This window comes from Chiroxiphia lanceolata, chromosome 12 (genome assembly GCF_009829145.1).
Source record: "Chiroxiphia lanceolata isolate bChiLan1 chromosome 12, bChiLan1.pri, whole genome shotgun sequence".
In the NCBI taxonomy this organism is placed as follows: Eukaryota; Metazoa; Chordata; class Aves; order Passeriformes; family Pipridae; genus Chiroxiphia; species Chiroxiphia lanceolata.
In genome coordinates, this window is record NC_045648.1 from 4,466,859 (window position 1) to 4,480,824 (window position 13,966).

At 40.1% G+C, this 13,966-nt stretch overlaps 1 long non-coding RNA gene across 1 annotated transcript; it reads right to left on the reverse strand.

Moving 5' to 3' along the window:
- Positions 1-1,170: 1,170 nt before the first annotated feature.
- Positions 1,171-7,752, reverse strand: LOC116793040. The gene is made up of 4 exons (XR_004359348.1): positions 7,734-7,752; positions 6,274-6,358; positions 4,182-4,260; positions 1,171-1,308 (listed from the first exon to the last, which is right to left on the reverse strand). It is a non-coding gene; the product is annotated as an uncharacterized LOC116793040 (long non-coding RNA).
- Between the last annotated feature and the right edge of the window lie 6,214 nt (positions 7,753-13,966).

Below are 13,966 nucleotides of genomic sequence, written 5' to 3' on the forward strand. Positions count from 1 at the left end.
AGCAGTGCTGGAAAGCAGAAGGCAACCTGTGAACCAGGGCAGGCCCTTGGGGCACCAGAAGCTCAAGGCCACTGGGAGAGGGAGAACGGCTGCGACATTTCTTTGTCTCCTCTGGTATCAAAGGCAAATGGTGGCTTGGGAAGCTTTGTCAAGGGCAATGAGGAAAAACAGCTGGTCAGTGAACATAATGGTGGAGACAGGGAGGCCAAAGAGGGGTGCCAGATGGTCCCAGGGGCCATCCAGCTGACCAGCAGCAGCACCTATGCCCTGCATGCACATGTGGCATCAATCCAGCACGGGCTCTTGGGTGTCGGTCAGCACATAATTCACTTGACTGAGGGTTTGAGCCTACAGAGTAGCAGAAGTGGAGAGAAACAATGCTTCTGTGTGGTGTTTTGATGGTTCTTAGGCTCTAAAAGTACAGTGCAAACTCTGTGCTCCAGTGCATTTTGTGAACAAGTGGTTGAGCAATTCCAATTCCCAGCTTAGAGGGTCACATGGGTCCAATTATCAGGTCGGGGAGGGTCCAGTGAGAAGGCAAAACAAGTGGGGTAGGAGTACAGAAGGAGGGAGGAGGCAGTCAGCGTTGAAAAAAGAATAATGTTACAAATTATCTAGCTAATCAGAAAGTGGAGTCACTTCTCTGGGCACAGAGATGAGTCCAAGCCACGTCTTTTGTCATGTTTGGTGCTGTCACTGGTGCTGCAATATTTGGTGCTTCCTGTCCATGGTGGACGGGCACCAACAGGAGCCTACAAGGGTCTCAAGGGCCATGAGCAGCAGGGTCAGCTGTCCTTTCATAGGGAGGGAAACAGAGCCTCCAAAAGCGATGAGGAGAGAGAATGAATCACTGTGCCTTGTCTAATATATTGCAGTAATGTAATATAACAGCAATAACCTCCAGAGTACCATCTGGTGAACTTGTGACTAAACACAGCTTGTTTTGCTCAAGGCACACAAGCAATGGACAAGTATATATTTTATTCCTTTGCTTCACCCTGCCCAAGCACAAGTGGTAGCAAAACTATTTCTGGGAGTTTTAGGCCATCTACAAATCAGAGCTGCAAGCACACAGGCAGCTCGCTCTGCAGGAGGGTGCTCAGCGGTGTAAACTCCTGAGTGTCAGTTATGGCCACCAGAGTAGAAATCTCAGCTATTCACTACCTGTTTCTGACACTGCAAAATTCCCTGTTAAAGTCCTGTGCGTAGGTGGATGTTTCAGGTGATATTTTCCAGGGATGCAGGAGGCCGGACTCACCCGTGAAGAATATTGGTGACTAGTTGCTCTGACCTTGGTCAGAGTTAATCCTGCAGGAATGAAAAGGTTCAGATTTCAGTACTCACTGGAAGAAAAGAGAAGGGAGGGAGAAGTAGCCCCCTACTAACATAAAGACATGACCAGTGGCTCTGCCATCAGTTACAGCATTGCTTGCATTTGGCATTATATTATGAAAATATCTATTCAGACTGGAAAATAAGATCAAAGACAACATTTCCGTAGCGGTGACTTTAGCTCCACTTCACTCTGCTCCCTCTCCTCCCGTCCTTCGCATTTCAAGGCTGTTGCTCTATTCATCCGCTCTATGCCACCCCAGGTTTATAACACCACATCAGCAGCAGCACTAATAACCCGTGATTCTTTTCCCCTATTGTGTTTGTCAGAGTCAGTAATCTGGGCACTACAGTAGCAGAGCTACTGAAAAGCTACAGTGTGTTCCTATAGCAACCAACTAATCCGCAGGTGGAAGGTGATTGGGCACCTTTTGCACCGGAACAATAATTTGAAAGATCTTTTTCAGTGTGCTGTTCTGCAGCATGAGTTCATTGTATTGCAACCCACCACGAATCATTATAAGCTGTCATGAAAATGCAGCCACGGCTGCACAAATCACAGCGAGGAGAGTCATGTCTTCCAGCAACGAGCCCTTGAAATATTTCATGGCAGGTTAAGAGGCCAAATTGCGCAGAGCGAGATGTATTGTATAGGATAAAACAAAGGGCTTGTATAATAAGCTGATGCTGACAGTCTCCGAGTCAGGGAATCCCAGTGAAGTGTAAGGCTGTGCATGAATATGAGTTTTTCTGAGCTGTTCAAGGAAAACAGCCATAATAAAAGCAAGCTCCGGGCAGAGCTCCCACATTTAGCTCTTCCAAAACCAATTACTCCCACCTGGCTATTCCCATGTCTCCTAAAACATCTCCTGTTACAGAAGAGAATTTAATATTTTCTAATTGAAACCTCTAATTTAAGGCATTTGCTTGCTGTCCTCAAAGTCTGAAATCCTGGCCTGGACTTTTACAAGGTGATTAGATACTGTAGAACTTTCAAATTTTTAGACACTCAAATTCAAACTAAGAAACCTTCAAGAAATATACAACACCTTTCTTCTGAAAGTCAGGCCTATTTATCTTTCTCACAGTAAGTAGTCTGAACTTGAGGTAGGGAGTGATCTTCCCTACCCGTGGCAGAGGTTTTGGAATGAGATGATCTTTAAGTTCACTTCCAACCCAAAGCATTATAGGTTTCTTTCCAAGTAACTCATCTCAATCCATGGAGGAATTGCAGCATAGGCAGTCAGAGAAGAAACATCTTCATATCAACCTAAAGCAAGGAGTCCTGTCATTTGCAGTCTATGTCTAATTTCTACTTATTTTTCTTTGAAAACACTCGACTAGAAATAGTAGATATAAATAGAAACCTCTTAAAGCTCAGTTGTACAAGCAGATGCATTTCCCACACAGCCATTGCTGTGGAAAGTGAGAGCAGATAGTGTAAAGGATGCAACAGGCACTGTCACAGGAAGGCAAAAAAGGAAATCTGTTAAAAACTTCAATAAAAAGAGAGAAATAGCACAAGTGCTTCTTTACCTCAGTTTAATCACATTGCAGAAAGAATGTCTTTATTAAGTGCCTGGACTTAATAAAAATGTCAAAAACTCTTATTGCATAAATCAGCTCTTTCAAGATTTGTTGGAGTGATGGAGGAAAAACCTCAAAAATAGAGGGCAAACAGAAGTTTAGTTACCAGGTTATGACTTCTCAGGTTGCAGCTTCAAAAGCTTCCCTACATTTACTGGCCAAAGATTCCAACCTGGGATGCTTCCATCTAAAGCAAATTTCCTGAGACAATGAAGTCAGTGTCTCATTTAGAGCTGAAGAGTTTTATAAAGCAAGTGTCCACTCAAAGCTGAATCGACAAATAAACAAAACAGAACAGATACTGCTTTTATGACCCATTTTTTTACTCATCCCAAAGTAGGATGAGTTAAAAGGATGAGACAGGTTCACATACTCAAACCAAATTGACAGAAGAAAAGCTTGAATGGGGTCTAGGATATTTCCCAGGGATATTATTAGATTATTGAATATTCTACAGCAAATATCAGTGTCTTTGCCCTTCTTCCCCCTCTTGCCTTTCACCTACAATATAATTCAGGAAATTTTCCCAAAGAAAGTTTCACTGAAAACGGCAAATGTCTCTGAAAATTTCTTAATAACAAATTTCCAGCAAAACATTAAAAAATTCTTGACCATCTTTAATTGTGAAATGTATTGATTGTTCCTCTCAAGTAATTCATGTCTTAAAATGACATATTTATGTTCCTTTCAGAGAGCTTGGATAGATAGCATTGTTTTTCTTTCCAAAGCACATCAAAGAGCCCAAATTTTGGCAGGCTTTCTGTTTTCTTAAAAAAAAGGGGGGGGGAGAAGAAAGAAAAACATCAGCAAAACAAAGCTAAGAGTAACTGCTCTTTTCTGAAGAGTTGTGGGCTTCTTCACTTCTAGATTCATGTCATGGTGCTCACTTCAGGGAGCTGCTGAGACAGAGAGCCTGGAGGTGGGGAGGTGGAGGGGAATGGGAAGATCAGAGAATTGGCACGGGATAGAGAGCCTTTTGCCTCTTGACGTTCAGGCTGAATCTAGACAAAGTCAGTCATAAACCAGTGTCATCATGATTTTTAAACACTTTCCTGGGCTATGTAAGCTCGGACTGTAGCCTCTAACACAGGGGACACATTTCCACACATCTGCAGCTGGGACTTCTTTGACAGCTCTGGTGATAACTGGTCTCCTATTTGTAGAGTCTCCATTTTGTAATTGAATAAATTCCAGAAAATGGCTGGATTTGGGTTAATCATGGCTTTTTCCTTTCAAGATAGGTAGGTACCTGAAGTGCATACCTTTTTTTTTTTTCAAGGAAAAACATCCTGAGAAGCTCCCCCTTCTGCTCAAATGTTCAGAGGAAGTAGGTTGGTATTGCTGCAGAAAGATCTTCAAGTTTGAGTATGTTATTGCCCCAGATCTATTTCTCTGCCAGTAAGTATAATTTACTTATCACAGAATTGCACTCCTGTGGCAGGATCTGATGTCTGTCCTATTTGTAAAATACCATGCACTATTGCCCAATGTTAAATATAAAGGAATAACATCAAAACAATGCAAAAGAAATGCCACCAGCTCTTACTCCGTGAAGCAACCTTTATCTTGATTTACTGTGTAACCAGGCTTGTTTATTGGTGTTAGAATCAGATTATTTTAAGGCTTACAATTCTCCTGGAGACTGTGCTATGAGTGGTAGAGTTTCCACAGCTTCCCAAGCAGAGTTACTTTGCTCTACACCAAGAATAAGATATGAGGAAAGACTAGGAAAAGAAGTTGTACTGGAGATAGTCTGAGGGAAATACCAGGAGTGCTTGCTTTATCACCCAAACTGTTGTGCCACACCGAGCTGAAACGTGCAAACCTTTTCCATCGTGGCCTGTCCTGAGGTAAAACCACTTTTGACTTTAATGGGACTTTTAATGGACTGTTATGATCCAACAGCCTATACACAATCCTGCAGGAACTGGCAGTGCATGGCATTTCTGCAAAAGGATAGAAAATCCCTGGAGTGTGGTATGGAGCTGCAGTCTGGCACAGTTCATGCTGTCCCCAGACCTCAGGCTTTGGGGAAGGAGCAGAAAGGCACAGTGACAGGGCAGCTGGTGTGAAACCTCCTGAGCTTCTCACCTCAGAGTGATAAACAAAACGAGCATCACTTGGCTAACTGGTAAATGACTGGGGTAAAGAATAAAGAATATGTACTCTGGATAAAGATGACAGGGTTCATTGCTACAACAAATCAGACAATATGTGAACTTAGACTGTGCCCTATTGCTTGGTACAATTATGTGACCTTGTAACAAAGCCTGGTGAGGATGGCAGCAACACTGCACATAAAACAGAGCCTGGTGGAAAGTTGCTATTCTTCAAACTCGCATCTAGACATCTTTCAAGTGATTTCAGAATTTAGGGTGAAAGTGGATCTTAGGCCTTTTTTAAAAAGCCATTTCAAATCCTCATTCATATCATAAATGCTTTTTTCTCCTTTTTTTCTGCAGGCCACTGAAATCTCTGGGGCCATGACATTGTCTGGCACTGAATGCAGCCCCTTTTTATCATTATAAAGAAATAATGAAAGCATATGGTGGAGAGGTGCTCATATTTCAGTGTTTGGTGCCTTCCTCCTTCTCCTATACCAAGCACTGAAGAATATATAGTACAATGAGACATTTATTTCCAATACACTAACAGAAAATTCCTAATAATTCAAAGTCATCCCTGCTGGCCTAGTGTGATTGTAATTCAAAGTAAAAGAAACCAAACAATCCCCCTTTTGTGCATTAAACATCAGCAAGTGACCTGTATTTTATTACAGTACACAGCTGTTTTATCACATAAGTAAATAAATCACCATTGAACCAACTTTGGGAACGAAGATTTTGAATAATAACACAATTAAGTTTTCCCACAAAGTCCAAATAGCCCACTTGCTCATAGTTGCTACAAGCTGTGATTCCCACGTGAAAGATATCAACTGATTTCCTTTTCCTGTCAATCATCGGTACCAAGTGGGGCCCTGGTATGTCAGGTCATGACCTTTCACTCTGGGCATGAGCCTGAAAGCCACTAGTGAATCAACTAGTTTAATTATTTAGGCTGTTTTTAATAAATATAAAAATGTGGCCTTAAATATTTCACATGCTTGTTCAGTTTGGGCTTTCAAGTACCTCTCATCAAGCCCACCAGCCTGAAAGTGTGCTCTTATTGGTAGGAAATCAGTCAATTAATAACCAAACCCAGCTTTTGGAATAAGGTTTATTTTGTTGATTTTGAGCTTCCTGGCTTGGGTATCACTTGCTTGTTGGTTTAGAGGACAGGCTTTTTGTTATCTTTTTTGAACATGAGATCAGACTGTTTTTAATCAACACCAGCAATGGCCTAGTTGCCTACCTCCCACAAAATGATCCTTTAGTACAGATGCCACCATAGGGTTCACAGTTTTCCATATAAGGTCTATTTTCTACGTCCTCTTCACCTATGAGAAAAAAAAAAAAAAGAAAAGCAAGCAGGAATAAATGCAATACAGTAAAGTCCTTATAAAACAATTCTTTTAAAAATACTTTTGAGTAACGTTGACAGCTTTGCTATTAGGTCCCTTAGCAGTGGACAATTTTATTCCATTTCAGGTCAAAGTGTGATGAGAAGCCACCTTTGCTAAACTTCCCAACAATCTTTTTCAGCTTGTAACTCCCACAATCTAAAAATCTAGGCCTGAACCCAGCTGCTGATTCTGCCTGATATTCTGCACCACTGCATCAGAAACCTGCAGTAACTACAACCACGTTAGTAGAAAACAAGGATGCCATGGGCAGTGATTTATGATCTACAAACATTTACACTTATTGCTCAACAAACCTTCCAGCTGGTAGACATGGGACAGGATTAAACTTGAGAAACTAATTCATGGTGTCTATTGAAAGAATAAGCCTCTAAACTTGGACTGCCAGAGTTAACTCTGCTTTTGAACATTCCTGAAATGTTCAGAACTTTCCCAGCATCTCTTCGATTTATTCTGTTCTCCTTTCCCCTAGTGCTCTAAGACTTCTCAAGAAAGTGAGTGTGAAGGGCTGTCTCTATTTATAGATGACAAACTAACTCTTATCTTTCTCCCTCCTCTTCCCCCTGCCATGGTCCTGCATCAAAGAGAGGGCTTGTGGAAAGGGAAGAGAGATGCTCTTACTCTGACTTTCCCAATCACTCTCATGGGCTGCCGGGTCTGGAGGAAACATCAGCATGCCAAAATTTGCTTTTCTTTCAAATAGGAGTAACAATCTAAATGATGGCATATATCACAAAAATGAGATTGCCACAATGTAGAGATCATCACAGATACTTAAACTGAATTATGCTTTGTTTGGGACAGTAGAAAACATTTCATCTTGATACTGTTTGAATTCTTCAGTTTGCCTTAATGGCTTCAAGGTGTTCACAACAGTATGTCAGAATTTACAATATAATCAAACAGAAGTCAAATGAAGCCTTCTATCTTGATGGAAGAGCAGTGTCCTTGCCTGATAATGCTCCCTCTCAGCAATTTCAGCAAAACTGCTGTAGTCCTGAGAAATCTTTCCAATTCATCTAAGTCTGCGTTTGCTGATGAAAAGCTGCCTTCTAAGAAGTTTTCAATCCGCTTTGCTCGAGATGCATCAGGAGGAGCATATGTTTGTAACATGTGAGCAACCCCCGAATCTCCTGGTGGATGAGAGATCAAAACCAAAGCATCGATCCAAGGATCTACCACTTTGAAATCAGATATGGAGAAATGCTAAGGAGCAGCAGTGATTCTTAGGGGTTTCAAGTGCATTTAGAGTGCGCGGTATCGCCTGGAACATGCTTCAGTTTGCACTTACCTTATTTAGCTTTTCAAAGGCTGACCTTCCATGCACTAAGTTCAGCGACATAGCAGTCAACCTATTAATGTCCAAGGAAGCTGTGGACCAAATCAGACAGTTTAAATAACTCAGCTGTGAACACAGAGCCCCATTATCATTTCTGTGAGGCTAATCTGAACAGCTGATTCATCTCGAGCAGTTTACTATGGACGGTAAGTCTTCACCGCATCCATTTTAAGTTTTAAATCAGATGAGGGTGAGGAACTCTGCACTCAGACACTATGTTGGGAGGTGCCTTATAAAAGGACAGACAGGCAGAGAGGTTTGTATTAAAGGCCCTTATTTCCCATCATATTTTACTAGCTCTATTCTGACCTGATTACTGATTTCAGTGGAATAAAAGTATGTAATAATGAAGTAGAGTTGGAAAATTGTGTAGCCTTTATTCCCCTACAACACACATCTCCCTGTTAAACATGTCTCAGCTTTACATGTATCTGATGGGTTTAGTCACAAAAGGGCTGTATTTAGCACATGTGCTTCTGCAGAATTACAGAGACAGCACAACTCATGAGAGGACCTAGCCTGTGTTTTAGAAAACATACTTATTTTTTTTTCCTCTGCTGCTGAGGGTTCACACTTTTTCTTACATGAGCCAAAAGGCCATTGAGCAGAAAAATGCATCCACATCTTCAGCAGTCTCTGACAGATCATGCATTTTGCATACTACCAAAATGTCAACTGGACATGGGAAATCCATGTGAGTTCTGAAATCAGGCTGGGAGATGCCAGAAACAATTGCATCTCACAGTTCTTTGACTCTCTCTCATTATGACCATGCAAGGAAAAAGCCATTATAAAATAGGAATGACGTAATTACATTACTCCTTTTCCCTTGGACTATTATTTTGTCTAGTAGGCTGTTGCTTTTTAGACTTTATATGCCTATTCAGCAATTCCATAAATAAGATTTTCATTATCAACATTGAAATCCCCAACAGTTTTCAGCTCATAATGAGGTTTTCACTGTTCTCAGGCAACGCTTGGAAGAGCCTTTTATATGATAAGACGAAGATGTGAGACAGACTGAGCAAGGTGTATGTGTTGCCAAAGGCATTACTTTCAAACAGTCCTCAGTTTCTTCACTCAAACAGGTGGTGATCAGGTTCTAGCAAAAACAGACTTCAAATTATTTCAGTCACTCAGTCACTGTGAAAAAAAAAAAGAAGACAAAAAAGAGCTGTTACCATAAGCTTCTTTACAGTCTCCAAAGAGGTCAACATAACATGTTAAGAAGAAAATTTCAAGTCTTTCATGGATAAATTATGGCTTCCTGTGGGATATTTCTAACAGTCACCCCCATCCTCTCCCAAGTTTAAAAATGCTAATGGTTAGGAAGTGTGGAAAAAAGTAAGATTTTTGAAATGACATAATGAATTAATACATACCATAAATGGTTCCCAACACACAAATCCAAGTATTGGTGAAGATAAAGAGCTCCCAGAGTGCTGAGAAAAGAAGATAAAAGAAAGGCTCAAGCAAAACTGCAGTATCTGAACAGATTATTTGAGAGGAGAAAGCAAGTGTGGTTCAGATTTTATAACTGCCTCTTAACCACACAGTGACAGTGTTCTGGATTCATATACCAACAGTGAAATGTGGGACCAAATTTTGCAGTGAAAGCCAGTCTATATTCGAGGAAGACAAAATATTTCAAATTTAAGCTGAACTTGCATGCTTAACAGCCTAATGAGCATTGGAAAGGTCACAAGAAATACAGGAACCTTATGTGACACTATTTTGTAGAAAGGTCAGACATTCTCCTTCAATTAAAATTAAGATGTATTTATACCATTCATACTTTGCATTAAAAAGTAGAGGCTTGGTTCCAGGAGCTGAGAAACTACAACGATCCCTTCTGTATCTGACTTATTTTGAGATGCCAAAATACTCTTGTGGAGTGGGAAGAGGTGAAGGGGATAAGCAGCCAGTGAAAGGCAAAGCAGCTCCAAGGCTCCTCTACCATTTACTAGAGATCGAATGTATAGAGGGCCCAGACCCAAAAAAAGCAAACTAAAATATCCATATAGGGCAGTCTGATGGTGGCAGTAATGCTGTTTTTGAATGTCACAGTGAGTTTTATGGCTAAATGCCACGATGCTCTTTGAAGATTTAAGAAGCGTTACATTTCATTTGAGATAACATGCTTTTGGAGTTGAATGGCAAGTTCCATAAATTCCTCTTGGATAAAATCTGAAGTAAACATCACAAAGTTTTGCATGGGTTTCTTGCAATTTGTTTTGGAGCTTTTGTGTCAAAGGGGACTGGAAAATGGCTGGCAATGTTTTATTTCACTTATTAAACATCGTTTTTGAGCATGCAAGTCTAAGCAAGAAGTGTTTGGAGAGCACAACTGTGCTGCAGTTTTTTCTGGAATAAGTGGTAGTTTTAATTAAAACAATTACACAAGTCTTTGTTTTCTTCAACTTGTTTGATTTAGTTGGTTTCTTTAGCAACAAACAAAGCTTTCATAGCTTCTTCACATTTGCACAGAATATTAATGTGGCTGCCTTTGATTTCTTCTTAAGTCTTGTAGACTTAAGCAGTGTATCGGCATTTAAGTCTCAAACACTGCTAAGATTCCATGAGCAGCAGAGATGAGGATGTGGGTATCCCTGCATGTGAGTCAGGACAATTCCATGTGATTCTATGTTTCCATGTGATGCTTAGTAACCCAGCTGGGGCAAAATGGGAAGAGAAAGGGCAATCTTAGGTTGCAAAAGGCTACTTCTGTCTGAGAATTTCAAGTTTTGCAATCTCAGTAGCCTTCAAAACTTTCTGATCCACTTTATAGTTAGCTCAAACTTATGGAAAAATAATTTTAGAGTGGTGATTTGGTTTTTTTCTTTACAGTTTCTTATTTTCTTCCTTATTTTTTGAAACATTTTTGATCAGCTCTACTACAGCACATCAGGTTTTCCATTGAAACATGTATGCTTGTGTTTAAAATATTAATTTGTTTATCTTCAGAAATGTTGACACAAAAGATAAGAATCAGTACTAAAAAGAACTGTTTTAATTCTGGTGCTTTTCCAAAGGAAAGGGAGCTTAAAAATGCATTTCTCTCTGAAAATGCAGGTTCAGATTTTGGCTCACATCCGAAATAAAAGTAACAGTGGTGTTTAGTTTCACATCACTAATTCTGCACAGTTTATCCCAACAAAAAAAAAAGAAATAATGGCTGGGAATCGTGGCTGGGCCTCAGAGGTGACATTTGGGGTGAGGTGGGCAGACTGTGGCAGGCAATGCTGGGAGTGTCCCAGTTTGACCAGCATGGAGGGTTCAAATCCACCATGTGCCAGGGCAAGCAACTCACAGATTAATCTCCTGCTGCCTAAAACATACCTTCTCTTAAAATTCATAATTTAAAAGATCTATTTAGTTTATGCCTGTTGCTGTTTTTAACACACATAGCTAAACCTTTATATTTTTTTCAGCTGCTTATCCAGAAACCAGTACATTTTCCTTTCTTGAAGCTGCAACTTAATAAAAGCCAAACCATTTCTTTGCAAAGAGTTACAGCTCCTCCCAGACGAGTACATCTAGGTCAGGTTTCAGCCTGGCATAAATATTTTATGTTTGAGAACTAAAGGTCTCCAGAAATTGGGGTTCGTATTGGAACGCCTGACGTAGCCTCGACCATACCAGCACATGCGGGTGCTTGCTTTAATAAAAAAGCCCTTAATCTCATTTGGCTCTACCTCACTGGCAGCTTGAAGTACTTGAATCAAACAGTACAGCTGTGAATTGTGACACTGGCTGGATGGAAGCCCAGAAAACTTTTCCCAGAGAAAACCCTTGAGGGAGGGGAAAAAAGAAAAAAAAAAAAAAAAAGAAAGAGAAAGAAAAGGAAGAAGGAGAAGGAGGGGAAAAAAGCTTCAACAACCAAAATACAATAGAGTCCAAATACAAAAAACCCACAGGCAAACTTTGCCCCCCTGCAACCTGAACCTGAAACCATCCAGAAAACCAAAAGATAAATGGAATTCTTCTTAAAAAGGTTATTTTGTAAGGTAGAAGGGCCAACCTGAGTAGCCCTGAGCAATGGCCCCCGTCCATATTTTCTGCACAACAGCAAATAACCAAAATCCAGCAAAGGAATAGGAAAGCTGAATTATACCACTCTTTGAAAATCCATTTAAAAGAAAAGGATGGATTTGATTTTGTGAGGGGAACAAGTGCCATAAACCAGACCTAGCACAAGTGCTCTTGCAGTATTTATAATCTTATTTTTGCTTGAATCCTGATGATGATACCTTTCCCTAAAGCAAATAACTGAGCAATAAGGAAAAACAAAACAACAAAACCATAGAAAGCACATCTGAATGGAAGGAAATGTTCTTTTTTAGAAGGCAGCAGCCGTACTCTGGAGTCATAAGGTCAAGAGGTGAATTTCTACTGAAGGAAAACATTAGAGCTGGATATTTCTCATCTGTCAGTCCCATTAAATACCATTTTTTAAGGACTCAGGACTGTGCATTGCGCCTTTCTTCAAGTTAGCAGGATAATAAAGATTCTGTTGCCTTTTGCAGATGTTTAAAGACATGATGTGAAAGACAAATTCTCCAGCTAAAACCCTCAAGAAATGTCACTTCTGTGTCTTACTGAAGGAGCTCCAGCACATTCTCTACATAAACATCTGCCGGAAACATTTCAAAAAGGAGGCTGTTTAAATAATGGCTTTTGTAGGCTCAGTTTGGTGGTTGTTTTTTTTTCTTTTTAAAAGAAAAGAAAATACATTTGTGGAAAGTTCCCACTTCCAAAGCAACTTTCCTTTGCAAACATGCTTCAGCTAGGATGATCTGAGGAAGTAGCTGTAAAATGAAGAAGAAACGTTGAAAATATTGCTTCAGAACATTCCATATCAATCACACCTCAGAGACATTCATAAATCAGCACTGTCTTTGACTTCAGGAAGTTGTTGCTCTTCATTGTTATGCTAACTTGTTTGTGACAATTATAGCAAGGCTCTCTTTACATAATAATTGGATTTTTCCATTAAATTTAACATACAAGGGGAAAAAAGACAAAATAATAACCAACATTCTGTCACAAAGTGGTACATTTATGGCATAAACTGAGGAAAGGAAAAAGAATGGAAAGAAACTCAGTTTACAGACTTCTTACTGTAATTTGACCCTTCATCTACGTGACTAACACACATCTACCTCCCTCCACTTCTCCATCCTTAAACGTCTGCCAGGGTGCTGGCTCTGCAGTAACTGTGACTGGGTACTAAAGCGGGCTTAGATTTTGGATGGATTGATCTTACTTTATGTTTATTAGAAGAAAATCCACACTTCTGGACGCAGTAGTTCTATTTCAAACTGACAGAAGTCAGAGATACTTGGAAACCCCTCTTGGGAAGTTGCCCTGTTGCCAAATCTAAGGGCGTTTCTTCTAACAAGGACTATATATCCATGTTGTGAATTGGGGCTGGTGGTGGGGTGGTGTTTAATGCAGTCAATTAAAAGCTTCATTAAACCTAGCAGATTCCACATAAGAAAACTTGCAAGTATTTTGGAAATGATACTGTGGGTGCAAATGCCACTGGATGATTAATATTGTCATTCTAACATACAATGCTGTAGGGAGAGTTTTCACAAGAAATTTCATTATATAGAATATGGTTTTAGGATTAACATCAGATGTGTGACTGCTTCTTCAGGACAGAGATGGAGAATGATGAATCTACATCAATTTATCTGATAAGCAGTTCAGACCTTCCACCTCCTTAACTAAGAGAGAGTGCAGGGAAAGTGCTGCCAGGTACTGTGGGGAAAAAAGAAGCAAAATATAATCTATTACAATATTAGCAAGTAGAGTGGTACAGAATATTTTATACTCAGGTCAAAATCAGGAGACAAAACAGGTATTGTCTGGTTGGAGACCTCTCTAATGGCACAGCTCAAGCAAGTGATGGGGAAAGAAAAGAATCTTCCACTTTTGCAGGGCTTTTGCATCACTAATGCCCATCCCTCAGTGTTATCTTCATCTGTGGATTTACACACAGTACATAGAAAAATCACTTTCAGAAAGTCCTTGATAATTTCTTTGGTAAAGTTCTCAAATGTAAGTGAAGCTTGGCAGAGATATCTCTGAGGGAAAGAAGTTCCAAGAGGCCACATATTCATTGTTATCCTCTGGTTCTGGCTTTTTCTGGTGCTTGTCAGTGACGGCTCCATTGCTTA